The sequence below is a fragment of the Schistocerca americana genome, chromosome 2 (genome assembly GCF_021461395.2).
Source record: "Schistocerca americana isolate TAMUIC-IGC-003095 chromosome 2, iqSchAmer2.1, whole genome shotgun sequence".
NCBI lineage: Eukaryota > Metazoa > Arthropoda > Insecta > Orthoptera > Acrididae > Schistocerca > Schistocerca americana.
In genome coordinates, this window is record NC_060120.1 from 568729802 (window position 1) to 568744841 (window position 15040).

At 40.9% G+C, this 15040-nt stretch overlaps 2 protein-coding genes across 3 annotated transcripts in view; one reads left to right on the forward strand and one right to left on the reverse strand.

Moving 5' to 3' along the window:
• The window catches only part of LOC124588738 (glyoxylate reductase/hydroxypyruvate reductase-like), a 93846-nt gene that overhangs the window by 53062 nt on the left and 25744 nt on the right, over positions 1–15040 (forward strand). The window lies entirely within an intron of this gene.
• The window catches only part of LOC124588807 (ragulator complex protein LAMTOR3), a 107680-nt gene that overhangs the window by 14310 nt on the left and 78330 nt on the right, over positions 1–15040 (reverse strand). The window contains exon 6 of one of the 2 annotated variants that reach the window (XR_006975802.1): positions 1606–1695. The exons of the other annotated variant lie outside the window; for it this stretch is intronic. The gene's annotated coding sequence lies outside the window, so the exon portion shown is untranslated. The remainder of the gene's footprint in view (positions 1–1605; positions 1696–15040) is intronic. 2 annotated transcript variants of the gene reach the window in all.

A 15040-nucleotide genomic window follows, 5' to 3' on the forward strand; every position in this document is an offset into this window, starting at 1 on the left:
GTGCAGTGCTGTGACCCAGTGCCAACCACCACATATGAACTTAGGAACTAGGTGAATGCAGCATGGATGGCAGTATCACAGGATGCCATTTGTGCCTTGTATGCATTGATGCCATCACACATGGAACAATTTATCAGGGCTCATGGCAGACTCTGCGCCTACTAGGAAACAGGACTCGTGCTGAACCGAGGTGACTGAAATGCTAATCATTTCTGCAGAACGTACTAATGTACATATCCTGTGAATATGAACATCCTATCTCTAGCCATTCAAGATGTTCTATTTTTTCTGAACATGAGTGTACTATGCGGTTAAGAAGCAGCAACTTCCTATTGGGGTGAGTGTGATAATATGGAGAGAGAGAAGGGGGGAGGAAGAGACTGAGGGACAGAGAGGGATCAAGGGGGATATGGACACAAGTATGGGAGGAGATGGACAGAGAGAGGGGCAGGGAGAAATGTAAAGAGAAGAGGAGGAGATGGGCAGAGGAAGGAAAGAGGAGACGCACAGACAAAGGGAGGAAGAAATGGACAGAGAGAAGGGGACAAGGAGAAATGGGAGGGAGGGGAGGGGGAGGGGGGAGAGAGATGCTACAGGAGGAGAAGGATTCTGAAAGGGGAAGAGGAGATGGACAGAGATAGTGGGGTAGAGCAGATGGACACATAGAGGTTAGCAGGAGATGGAGAGAAAGTGTGTGGGGGGGGGGGGGGAGACGGAGATGGACAGAGAGGTGGGCAGAGGGGAGGAGGAAGAGATGGACTAATAGAATTGGAATAAATACATGTCTGGGCAATGCTGGGACTCAGCTATTTACAGAGATATGTGTAAGTTGATATAAAAGAATAATGTTTGTTTTGAGGTTTTTGCAAACTCATTACAATAATTTGAATTTATAGAAATGAATTTTATAACATGAAATAATTATTTGAAACATCGTTAATTTATATTGCAATTTAAAAAATGGATACAAATATTATTATCTGGTTTTGTATGTGACAGGATCACATGTATAATTATTATTTATATGAATGACACTTTAAAGGTGAAACTACAATGATTTAATTGAAATTAATGCAAAAAAAGGCAAGATAACTGATTGATACTGGGGCATTATGTAAAATGAAGAGACCAATTCTGGACAAAGTGGACTCTTGTACCTCAAAAAACATTAGATGATCTGATACCAAGCCAGTCCTGTGGGTGAAGGTGTGTGGTCCTTTACAGCAATGTAAATAAGATGATGGGCATACCATGCAGTACACACACACACACACACACACACACACACACACACACACACACACACACACACACACACACACACTGTTGTAACACTGTGGTACCTATTCAAACAAAGACGGTACTCGTTCTGTTCTCATCTCACACTTCACTTGCCACTACACTTATGCAGCCTTATAATATCCTGATACATCCTGTTTCAGTGACCTGTCTGTTATTGAATGTTTTTGCATCCAGTGCCCACCTTACATAATGTAGAATATCTCTTTATTTACAGCATATTCACTACCACAGCTGACAGGTAAACATTAAAACAGATTACGGATGCAATGAGGGAACAAGAATGGTTTCTGATAAACTACTCACTTTGTCATTCATTAGAGACAGTATTTCAGCTTGAACAAATTTCATTGTCATGTATGGACCTAAGACACTGAAGATTGCAGTCATCGAGACCTGTGGAGGAAACAAACATAAAATATTCCTTGAACAGCTGAATACCTTCCAACACATGAAAATTGATCAGTTTTAGACTGACTTTTGTACTATGGGCTCCATTTTATTGTTAGGCTCCTCAAATTACACTACATGCAGTTCTTATTATCAAACAACAGTAGCTATGTTTTAATACAACATAGAAGTTGTCAGTGAATTTCATAATATTCTTTAATCACCATTTCCAACTACACTGCTGCTCCTGTGTGCTACTTTTTTGAAAATATAGCATGTCCTACACACATTTTCACCGTATATGCTGTTGTTTTTGCAAGATGAACACTTTTGGCTGTTTTTCATACATTTATTTTCCGAACTTAGACATACCTGAACTGCAGAGATGTTTTCTTGAGGTGTTTTTATACACATTTCTCCTGTTTTGTTACAGTGGAGAATAATCCCATTTTCAGGATCAAGTTCACGCAGTTCTTTTGGCAGTTTGCATACATATCAAAAAATGTAGCAGCTCATATAAAAACTGTTACAGAGTACAAAATAATCTGCTAACACCTCCCCCTCTCCCCTTTCCAGGAAGTGAGTCACAACTTTCATCTGTCTTAATTTTGTTAAAATTTCATTTGTAATATTTTCTAATTAACAGGTATTCCTTAAAGTCTTTTTCATGACTGTGGAGAAAATGTGCAATACTTAGTTAATTATATTTTCAGAATTAAAATATGCTGTATGACACAAGGCTATAATTACATTCATTTATTCATTCAGTGACATGTTGTGTTCCATAAAGCCTCTCTGGAGACCAAACTGAGACGTTATTAAAAAGTTATTCTCAGAAAGATGATTCAGTGTTCTGTGACCATGATTGTGATTTTTATTGGTCCTGCAAGTTATTTTCTGTATAGCTATGCAAATTGTACACAGAACACATGCGTAATAATATAAAATACATAATGGTTTATATTTATATTTTATAATACATAATGTTACTCCATACGTAATAATTTACAACATTGGAGTCTAAAAAATACCCTTTTGTGTATTATATCTGACTGTAAATAAGTGGTATAGTGCAACATTTGTGTCTATTGCTAGTTCACATTTAATGCTAGTTCACTTTCTCTTAACCTGCTACATACAAATTGTTATTCATAGGGTGAACTTTAGCTCACTATCTCTTCATACAATGTCAGAATTTTTTCTGGAGCTGCAGGGGAAGTGTTCTAGGGTTTGAGGCTTTGTAATTCTCTATAACACTTGTTTTAATTCCATGTTGCATGTATGACTCAAAAAGTCTGTAATAGATAGAGCACAAGAGGTCTTGATGTGCATACTGAGCTAGTCGTAAGCCAACTTCTCAAAAGTTTTTGAGAACATGGAAAAGTGGACTTATAGGTAAAGGTCCCTTGTGTATTTCCTTTTTTCTGAACAGATGTTACTACAGCATAATAAATCAGTCTTTTGTGACTGGAGTGGAAAGGGGGGGAGGGGGGGGGGGGTAACTGCCAAGGCTGCACAAGATTTTAGTACTTTAGTTGAAATACCATTGTAGCCATAGCCACAAGAGTTACTATTCTTCAGTGACATTATGATTTCTGTGATCTCATTGGTAGATGAATCTGGAAATGTGAATGACTGATAGTAGAGTATGCAATGCATGTCTAAGTAAATGTAAAAAATACACTAGTGTTCAAAAGTTAAGCATAATCATGAAAATGAGAAGAGAAAAGGTGAGCAATCACCAAACATCACCATAAATACTTATCTATGAACCCTATTTGTTGACTCTGTGTAGGAAAGAAGTACTCCACACTGTGAATAGTGGCATTACTGAAAGGCAACCACAAAAAATGCATGGACCACTGACATCTCAGTCTGGTTTGGCCATTTACAGTGAGCAGAGTGTAGCCCCTTGCTAAAGTTGTTAGCGGAATGACATAAAGATGCCATTTGGATTCTGTTGTGCAGGGTAAAATATTCCGCTGCCAGGAAGCAGGTCAAATGCAGACTGAAATCTCAGTATCCTTGGATGAGCCACAGAAGGTCATTTCCAGGCATTAGCAATGGCCTTGAGATACAGGAGATAGTCTTCATAGGCCAGTAGAAGGCTGACCATGAATAATGACTCCACAGCAGGCCTGAGATCTGGCCGTAACTGCCCAGTGAAATGGGAATACATCTGCAAGTCAGTTGACTGCAGAATTTGCAGCTGCCTCAGGAAATGCTGTCTCCCGACAGACTGTGTATCAGACGCTTAGGATAGCAAGACTGTTTGCCAGATGTCCACATCGAGTTGCTCTTGTGGATGAATTTCTTGAAGGTGATGTAGTGTTTCGAGAATTTCCGCATGAATGTTAGAACCACTTGGCCTTCTACCATCTCAAAGACATGATATTTTAAATATAAGTGTGAGATAACCTATTTACTGCATGTCTCCTGTCTGTGTGTGCATGTCCAAAGTGTGTAGTGAGAAGACTGTAGATATGGTGGTCGAACGGCATCAACGAGTACTTGTCGGTGGCACCAAGGAAGTTGTAATGGAAGAACACGGCAGCCCCAAGGAACTTCTGTGTTATTCTGTGCTGTTTTATAACTTTGACTATTGCAGTGACGAAAAAAACAGTAGAGTTGAAAAAAGATTTTTAGTAACTTTTAACACAGATGTGCTAGAGGCAAGACTTATTCATGATTTCCATGGTTGTTGAATCAACTATGTGGTAAATGTATCTTAATTTGCGTCTAATGTGAGATGACATGGGCGGCTTACCAGAAGTCTAATGTTTATGCGAGAAATGATAATTTTGTTCTTTATGAAAGTTGAAATACACCGACAGTGAACTAAAAGTATTCTTAGAGTACCTACTCATTTCACGAGTAGAGAGAGAGAGAGAGAGAGAGAGAGAGAGAGAGAGAGAGAGAGAGAGAGAGAGAGAAAGTGTCATATATATTCCTTTAACTTGCATCATTCTTTGGAGAAGAAGTTTTTGGAGACTGACATAGCCGGCTATCCAGAGAAGAAGATTGGCTGTGCATACTGAGTAAGTCTCTGTGTGTAAAAGAAGTGAGGAGGTTGCAATCCAACTTCACACATTCTTGCCGTCAAGAACATTAGAGTGAAGATATCCATCACACGAACTGGCCATTGAGGTCCCCTGATCTTATTTCTATACACATGCCTGGGATGCAGTATGGAAGTGAATTGCATCCTGTCAGCCTCCATTAGGACTGTTCCAGACCTCCACACTGCTCTGCCTGAGGAAGGGATCAAATGCCAAGAGAGTGCTTTAATCAGCTCATAAAGAGCATACTACATTACTGTGCAGTCTGTATAGCTGTTAGGGGTAGCCGTATCCCCCTATTAACAGGTTCTTTTGTTGTGGAAGAGATTTCCCAGTTGTGTTATTTTCTTACAAATGTGTATCTTAACTATCAGAACATTATGTTTCAGGCACTTGTGTGTGGAAAATACCTTGTGGTCAAGCTCTAGCTTGTTCAGTAATCCTCCCAATATCCTCTGAGATATTTAGTGAGTCATGGAACGTGTATTGGAAAGACAGATTAGACGCCATAGGACTGGGAGTGTTCATTCCTGTTGACAAAAAGTTATTATTTTGCATATAACATGTATAGGTGAAACCATGTTAATTGTTGGCTGTTTTTACCAGCCACCTGATTCTGCTGTGACAGTTCTAGAGGCATTTAAAGAAATTCTATGGTCAGTTGTGCATAAATACCCAGATCATGCAATACTAGTCGGAGGCAACCTTAACCTATAGTATAGATGGGGCTGTCTTTGGATTCATTGTGGGGAGTACACACAGACATTCATGCGAAGTACTGTTGAACACGTTTTCTGAAACCTATCTTGAGCAGCTAGTTCAGCAGCCAACAAACGATGGAAATATCTTAGACCTGGTAGCTACCAATAGGCTTATCAACAACATCAATGTAGAAACAGGGATTAACAGTCATGATGTCATTATAGCAACTATGGCTATGAAATTTAATAAAGGTTAGGGAACTGTTTCTTCTAGAAAGAGCAGATAAGCAGTTGTTAGCAGCTCACGAAGACACTGAGTTGACTCCACTTATTTCCAGAGGAATTAGGAGCAAAGTTTAAGCAAATTGTAAACAGTAGTCTGGAGAGTCGTGTGCCTAGTAAGTGGATTAAGGATGGAAAAGACCCATCACAGTTTAATAATAACATTCAGAAAATGCTGAGGAGTCGGAGGCTGTCACACACTCAGTTCCAAAGAAAATGCACAAATGATGACAAGCAAAAGTTAGTAGAGATTTGTGCATATGTGGAAAGATCTATGTGCAAAGCGTACAACTACCACCATCATACCTTAGCAAAAGATCTGGCGGGGAATCTGAGAAAATTCTGATCCTATGTAAAATCACTAAGCAGGTCTAAGGCTTCCATCCAGTCTGTTGTTAACCAGTCTGGTGTGGCTGTTGAAAATAGCAAAACGAAAGCTGAAGTTTTAAATTTTGCAGGGGAATCATTCAAACATACCATCATTTGAATATCAAACAGACTCCCGTATGCATGACATAGTAATAAGCATCCCTGGTGTAGACAAACAACAGAAAGATTTGAAAGCAAATAAGTCACCAGGTCCATATGGAATCCTAATTCGATTTTACAGAATACTCTATGCCATTGGTCCCCCACTTAGCTCACATTTACCATGACACTCTTGCCCAGCAAAAAGTCCCACACAACTGGAAAAAAGTGCAGGTAATCCTGTATATAAGAAGGGTAAAAGAACAGACCTGCAAAATTACAGACCAATATACCTAATCTTGGTTTACTGCAGAATCTGTGAACATATTCTCAGTTCGAATTCAATAAATTTTTTCAGACCTAGAAGCTTTTGTCCACAAGTCAGCATGGTTTTAGAACGCATTGCTCTTGTGAAACTCAGCTTGCCCTCTTCTCACATGATATACTGTGAACTATGTAAGAAGGGCAACAGGCAAATTCCATATTTATAGATTTCCAGAAAACATTTGACATGGGTCCCCTTTGCAGGCTGTTAACAAAGGTACAAGCATGTGGAATAGTCTCACAGGTATGTGAGTGGCTCAAAGACTTCTTAAGTAATAGAACCAAATATGTTGTCATTGATGACGAGTGGTCATCAGAGACAATAATATCATCAGGACTGCCCCAGGAAAATGTGATAGGACCGCTGTTTTGCTTGTGTCTGTATATGTGTGGATGGATATGTGTGTGTGTGCGCGAGTGTATACCCGTCCTTTTTTCCCCCTAAGGTAAGTCTTTCCACTCCCGGGATTGGAATGACTCCTTACCCTCTCCCTTAAAACCCACATCCTTTCGTCTTTCCCTCTCCTTCCCTCTTTCCTGATGAGGCAACAGTTTGTTGCGAAAGCTTGAATTTTGTGTGTATGTTTGTGTTTGTTTGTGTGTCTGTCGACCTGCCAGCACTTTCATTTGGTAAGTCACATCATCTTTGTTTTTAGATATCTATATATAAATAATTTGACTGACGGGACAGGCAGCAAACTGTGGTTGTTTACTGATGATGATGCTGTGTTGTGTGGTAAGGTGTCGAAGTTTCGTGATTGTAGGAGGATTCAAGATGACTCAGACAAAATTTCTGGTTGGTATGATGAATGGCAGCTAGCTGCAAATGTGGAAAAATGTAAGTTAATGTGGATGAGTAGGGAAAACAAACCTATAATGTCTGGTTACAGCATTAGTAGTGTCCTGTCATTTAAAATACCTGGGTGTAATGTTGCAAAGTGATATGAAATGGAATGAGCATGTGAGGACTGTGGTAGGGAAGGCAAATGGCCGACTTTGGTTTATTGGGAGAATTTTAGGAAAGTGTGATTCATCTGTAAAGGAGACTGCATACAGGCCATTAGTGTGACCTATTCTTGAGTACTGCTTGAGTGTTTGGGATCCATAACAGGTCTACATCTACATCTACATCTACATTGATACTCCGCAAGCCACCCAACGGTGTGTGGCGGAGGGCAATTTACGTGCCACTGTCTTACCTCCCTTTCCTGTTCCAGTCGCGTATGGTTCGCGGGAAGAACGACTGTCTGAAAGCCTCCGTGCGCGCTCTAATCTCTCTAATTTTACATTCGTGATCTCCTCGGGAGGTATAAGTAGGGGGAAGCAATATATTCGATACCTCATCCAGAAACGCACCCTCTCGAAACCTGGCGAGCAAGCTACACCGCGATGCAGAGCGCCTCTCTTGCAGAGTCTGCCACTTGAGTTTATTAAACATCTCCGTAACGCTATCACGGTTACCAAATAACCCGGTGACAAAACGCGCCGCTCTTCTTTGGATCTTCTCTATCTCCTCCGTCAACCCGACCTGGTACGGATCCCACACTGATGAGCAATACTCAAGTATAGGTCGAACGAGTGTTTTGCAAGCCACCTCCTTTGTTGATGGACTACATTTTCTAAGCACTCTCCCAATGAATCTCAACCTGGTACCCGCCTTACCAACAATTAATTTTATATGATCATTCCACTTCAAATCGTTCCGCACGCATACTCCCAGATATTTTACAGAAGTAACTGCTACCAGTGTTTGTCCCGCTATCATATAATCATACAATAAAGGATCCTTCTTTCTATGTATTCGCAATACATTACATTTGCCTATGTTAAGGGTCAGTTGCCACTCCCTGCACCAAGTGCCTATCCGCTGCAGATCTTCCTGTATTTCGCTACAATTTTCTAATGCAGCAACTTCTCTGTATACTACAGCATCATCCGCGAAAAGCCGCATGGAACTTCCGACACTATCTACTAGGTCATTTATATATATTGTGAAAAGCAATGGTCCCATAACACTCCCCTGTGGCACGCCAGAGGTTACTTTAACGTCTGTAGACGTCTCTCCATTGATAACAACATGCTGTGTTCTGTTTGCTAAAAACTCTTCAATCCAGCCACACAACTGGTCTGATATTCCGTAGGCTCTTACTTTGTTTATCAGGCGACAGTGCGGAACTGTATCGAACGCCTTCCGGAAGTCAAGAAAAATAGCATCTACCTGGGAGCCTGTATCTAATATTTTCTGGGTCTCATGAACAAATAAGGCGAGTTGGGTCTCACACGATCGCTGTTTCCGGAATCCATGTTGATTCCTACATAGTAGATTCTGGGTTTCCAGAAATGACATGATACGCGAGCAAAAAACATGTTCTAAAATTCTACAAGAGATCGACGTAAGAGATATAGGTCTATAGTTTTGCGCATCTGCTCGACGACCCTTCTTGAAGACTGGGACTATCTGTGCTCTTTTCCAATCATTTGGAACCCTCCGTTCCTCTAGAGACTTGCGGTACACGGCTGTTAGAAGGGGGGCAAGTTCTTTCACGTACTCTGTGTAGAATCGAATTGGTATCCCGTCAGGTCCAGTGGACTTTCCTCTATTGAGTGATTCCAGTTGCTTTTCTATTCCTTGGACACTTATTTCGATGTCAGCCATTTTTTCCGTTTGTGCGAGGATTTAGAGAAGGAACTGCAGTGCAGTCTTCCTCTGTGAAACAGCTTTGGAAAAAGGTGTTTAGTATTTCAGCTTTACGCGTGTCATCCTCTGTTTCAATGCCATCATCATCCCGTAGTGTCTGGATATGCTGTTTCGAGCCACTTACTGATTTAACGTAAGACCAGAACTTCCTAGGATTTTCTGTCAAGTCGGTACATAGAATTTTACTTTCGAATTCAATGAACGCTTCACGCATAGCCCTCCTTACGCTAACTTTGACATCGTTTAGCTTCTGTTTGTCTGAGAGGTTTTGGCTGCGTTTAAACTTGGAGTGGAGCTCTCTTTGCTTTCGCAGTAGTTTCCTAACTTTGTTGTTGTACCACGGTGGATTTTTCCCGTCCCTCACAGTTTTACTCGGCACGTACCTGTCTAAAACGCATTTTACGATTGCCTTGAACTTTTTCCATAAACACTCAACATTGTCAGTGTCGGAACAGAAATTTTCGTTTTGATCTGTTAGGTAGTCTGAAATCTGCCTTCTATTACTCTTGCTAAACAGATAAACCTTCCTCCCTTTTTTTATATTCCTATTAACTTCCATATTCAGGGATGCTGCAACGGCCTTATGATCACTGATTCCCTGTTCTGTACATACAGAGTCGAAAAGTTCGGGTCTGTTTGTTATCAGTAGGTCCAAGATGTTATCTCCACGAGTCGGTTCTCTGTTTAATTGCTCGAGGTAATTTTCGGATAGTGCACTCAGTATAATGTCACTCGATGCTCTGTCCCTACCACCCGTCCTAAACATCTGAGTGTCCCAGTCTATATCTGGTAAATTGAAATCTCCACCTAAGACTATAACATGCTGAGAAAATTTATGTGAAATGTATTCCAAATTTTCTCTCAGTTGTTCTGCCACTAATGCTGCTGAGTCGGGAGGTCGGTAAAAGGAGCCAATTATTAACCTAGTTCGGTTGTTTAGTGTAACCTCCACCCATAATAATTCACAGGAACTATCCACTTCTACTTCACTACAGGATAAACTACTACTAACAGCGACGAACACTCCACCACCGGTTGCATGCAATCTATCCTTTCTAAACACCGTCTGTACCTTTGTAAAAATTTCGGCAGAATTTATCTCTGGCTTAAGCCAGCTTTCTGTACCTATAACGATTTCAGCTTCGGTGCTTTCTATCAGCGCTTGAAGTTCCGGTACTTTGCCAACGCAGCTTCGACAGTTGACAATTACAATACCGATTGCTGCTTGGTCCCCGCATGTCCTGACTTTGCCCCGCACCCGTTGAGGCTGTTGCCCTTTCTGTACTTGCCCAAGGCCATCTAACCTAAAAAACCGCCCAGCCCACGCCACACAACCCCTGCTACCCGTGTAGCCGCTTGTTGCGTGTAGTGGACTCCTGACCTATCCAGCGGAACCCGAAACCCCACCACCCTATGGCGCAAGTCGAGGAATCTGCAGCCCACACGGTCGCAGAACCGTCTCAGCCTCTGATTCAGACCCTCCACTCGGCTCTGTACCAAAGGTCCGCAGTCAGTCCTGTCGACGATGCTGCAGATGGTGAGCTCAGCTTTCATCCCGCTAGCGAGACTGGCAGTCTTCACCAAATCAGATAGCCGCCGGAAGCCAGAGAGGATTTCCTCCGATCCATAGCGACACACATCATTGGTGCCGACATGAGCGACCACCTGCAGATGGGTGCACCCTGTACCCTTCATGGCATCCGGAAGGACCCTTTCCACATCTGGAATGACTCCCCCCGGTATGCACATGGAGTGCACATTGGTTTTCTTCCCCTCTCTTGCTGCCATTTCCCTAAGGGGCCCCATTACGCGCCTGACGTTGGAGCTCCCAACTACCAGTAAGCCCACCCTCTGCGACTGCCCGGATCTTGCAGACTGAGGGGCAACGTCTGGAACAGGACAAGCAGCCATGTCAGGCCGAAGATCAGTATCAGCCTGAGACAGAGCCTGAAACCGGTTCGTCAGACAAACTGGAGAGGCTTTCCGTTCAGCCCTCCGGAATGTCTTTCGCCCCCTGCCACACCTTGAAACGACCTCCCACTCTATCACAGGTGAGGGATCAGCCTCAATTCGGGCAGTATCCCGGGCAACCACAGTCTTAGTCCGATCAGGGGATGCGTGGGACGAGCTGGCCGTCCCCGACAAACCCCCATCCGGACCCCCACAGTGATGCCCATTGGCAACAGCCTCAAGCTGTGTGACCGAAGCCAACACTGCCTGAAGCTGGGAGCGAAGGGATGCCAACTCAGCCTGCATCCGAACACAGCAGTTGCAGTCCCTATCCATGCTAAAAACTGTTTTGCAAAGAACGTCTGAACTAATCTACAGAGAGCGCAAACAAATCGACAAAATTTAAACAGTTATTAAAATACAAGATTGCCTAGTAAATGCAGTAATGCTGCTACTTGCACACTGCTGACACTGCTCGGCGGCGGAAGGAGACTACGCGAATTTACACTATTCAGGTACTAAAACGCGATGCTACAACTCTCAAATACTATAATACGCCCGAAATTTATGAATTAAACAATGCAAGAACCAAAAACACGCAAAGAAATTAAGAATTAAACTATGTAACAAATGAGTGAGCTAGGAGTATACGACTTGCTGCTGCAGCTGCTTATCCAACGGCGGCAGGGAGCACACTGACTGCGACCAACCGACACTGGCTGTTCAAAACAAAACAGTAGACAAACGACTACGCGAATTTACACTATTCAGGTACTAAAACGCGATGCTACAACTCTCAAATACTATAATACTCCCGAAATTTATGGATTAAACAATGCAAGAACCAAAAACACGCAAAGAAATTAAGAATTAAACTATGTAACAAATGAGTGAGCTAGGAGTATACGACTTGCTGCTGCAGCTGCTTATCCAACGGCGGCAGGGAGCACACTGACTGCGACCAACCGACACTGGCCGTTCAAAACAAAACAGTAGACAAACGACTACGCGAATTTACACTATTCAGGTACTAAAACGCGATGCTACAACTCTCAAATACTATAATACTCCCGAAATTTATGAATTAAACAATGCAAGAACCAAAAACACGCAAAGAAATTAAGAATTAAACTATGTAACAAATGAGTGAGCTAGGAGTATACGACTTGCTGCTGCAGCTGCTTATCCAACGGCGGCAGGGAGCACACTGACTGCGACCAACCGACACTGGCCGTTCAAAACAAAACAGTAGACAAACGACTACGCGAATTTACACTATTCAGGTACTAAAACGCGATGCTACAACTCTCAAATACTATAATACGCCCGAAATTTATGAATTAAACAATGCAAGAAGACATCAAAACAATTCAAAGGGAGGCTGCTAGCTTTGTTACTGATAGGTTTTAACAACAACATGTAAGTGTTACAGAGATGCTTTGGGAAATCAAATGGAAATCCCTTGAGGGAAGGCGTTTTTCTTTTCAAGGAACACAATTGAGAAAATTTAGAGAATTGGCATTTTAGGCTGACTGCCAAACGATGCTACTGCCGCCAACATACATTGTGTCTAAAGGACCACAAAGATAAGATAAGAGAAATTAGGGCTCATATGGAGACATATAGTCATTTTTCCCTCACTTTGTTTGCGAGTGGAACAGGAAAGGTGATGATCAGTAATGGTATAGGGTACCCTCTGCCACACGCTGTATGGTAGCTTGTGGAGTATCTATGTAAATGTAGATCCTGATAAGGCAGTACATCTTCTTTTTGTGATTAGGTTTAACTTTTGGACACTAATGTAGATTTTCCTTTGATGGGATATTTTTCCCCATATTTTTGACTACTCTTATGAAAAATTTTGAATTAATGGTCAGCTATTTAAACTTAATATCACCTGTTTCATTGCAACTGCCATAAAAGAGTTGAATATCATTTGTGTTACTGTGTTTGTGTATTTCATGCCTAATGTTGGGAACAGTTGTGTTTTCTTTTTCTCTCTCTCTCTCTCTTTGCTGATCTTTCTAATAATTTGTTGTTATCATCTTTGATCTTTCCTGTAATTGTAATGAAATGAATAGTTTGATAATCTTTGTTTTTGCAAATGGTCTTGGTGAATAAAATTATAAACAGCCGACCAGTTGCAAAGGATAAAGAATTCTTTACCTAGGTTTCAACAAATTTAAATTTGTCTTCTTCAGAAGGTGGCAATTTTACATTAGTATGGACTGATGTATCATCGCCGTTTTTACAAATGTCTGCATAGATCCATTTGTCAAAATTAAAATATAGCCCTAAAATAGGGTTTGTCACATAAATATAAATTAGTACATGGATGTTGCAGAACTCACAACCGACTCGGTTGTGAGCTCTGCAACATCCATGTACTAATTTATATTTGCGTGACAAACCCTATTTTTAGGGCTATATTTTAATTTTGACAAATGGATCTATGCAGACATTTGTAAAAACGGCGATGATACATCAGTCCATACTAATGTAAAATTGCCACCTTCTGAAGAAGACAAATTTAAATTTGTTGAAACCTAGGTAAAGAATTCTTTATCCTTTGCAACTGGTCGGCTGTTTATAATTTTATTACGTGGAACCGTTGCCGTTGTGCAGCTATGTTTAAAATACTGAAATTCCTGCCCGCCGAGGTCTTGGTGAACTTAATTCGTTACTAAGTCAACTTTATGATTTCGTAAAGGATTTATTGGAGTCAATATCCAAGATATAATGGGCCAAAGAAAAACTTAGTGAAGTTTTCAAGAATCAATATTCATGGTGATGGCCGATACGTAGATTCCAGATGTACGTGACACGTGATGAATAAAAGAAATTTGTTCAACAATTTTGAAATGACTACAAATACAAAAGTTGCAGTAGCAGATAACAACAATCTTGAGGCAATTGCAGAGGTAAATGTTCATCTTGAAATAGCAGTTGTTGACTGAAATAAGATGATGACTATTAATGATGTTGCACATTTTCCAGGCCTTGAATACAATTTTCTGTCAGTTATTCAAACAAGATTACTTGGATTGTGTGTATTGTTCAATGACATACAGTTGCTTACAACAAAAGTGTTGCAATTTTCTCCAGAACACTAATAGAGACTCCAACTGAAGTAGGTGAAATGTGCTGATTGTGTGAAGTGTTTCATCATGAAAATGTTATAGAAGTCAACAGTTACGAACTGTAGCTACATTATGCATGTATTGAAAGAAAACTGAATGAAATTAGAAGACAAATTCAAAGAACTTATCTTCATTAGATATTGTGAAGAGTCTAAAGTGTAACATTAACTGATCCAAATTCACCAAAGAAGGTCCATGAACCACAGATCATCAAAAATTCAAAATGCAACTGTGAGAACTTCATCACAAAGGGAAATGTGATTGATTCATAATGGTGTGGGCAGTGCCTGCCAGTGTCACTACATAACATCATTGAGTCAGCAGGATCAACACAACCTGCAGAAGTTGATCGATATTCACTTTATCTTGAATTGGCATGAACTGACACTGGGCAGACAGAAATGGCAACATCAATAGGGACACTGATCAGTCAGATGCAGAACCTGTGCAATCAGAAACTAGAAAATCATCATGTCAAAGAAAACCGAACAGCAGATATTTTAATAATGAATTTGTTTGTTTTGCGAGTATTCCTGAGCCAAATTCATATAAAGAAACAATGAGTTGTGATGATTTCAAAAATGGAAGGAAGACTTAAATACATGTCATTACTAGAAAACAATATGTGGACTTTGAGAAATTTACCATCAGGCAGATAGGCAATCAGTTCAAAAGCGGTGTTCAAAGTTAAAGAAATTTCAGATGGTCAAACTGAATGTTATAAGTCTC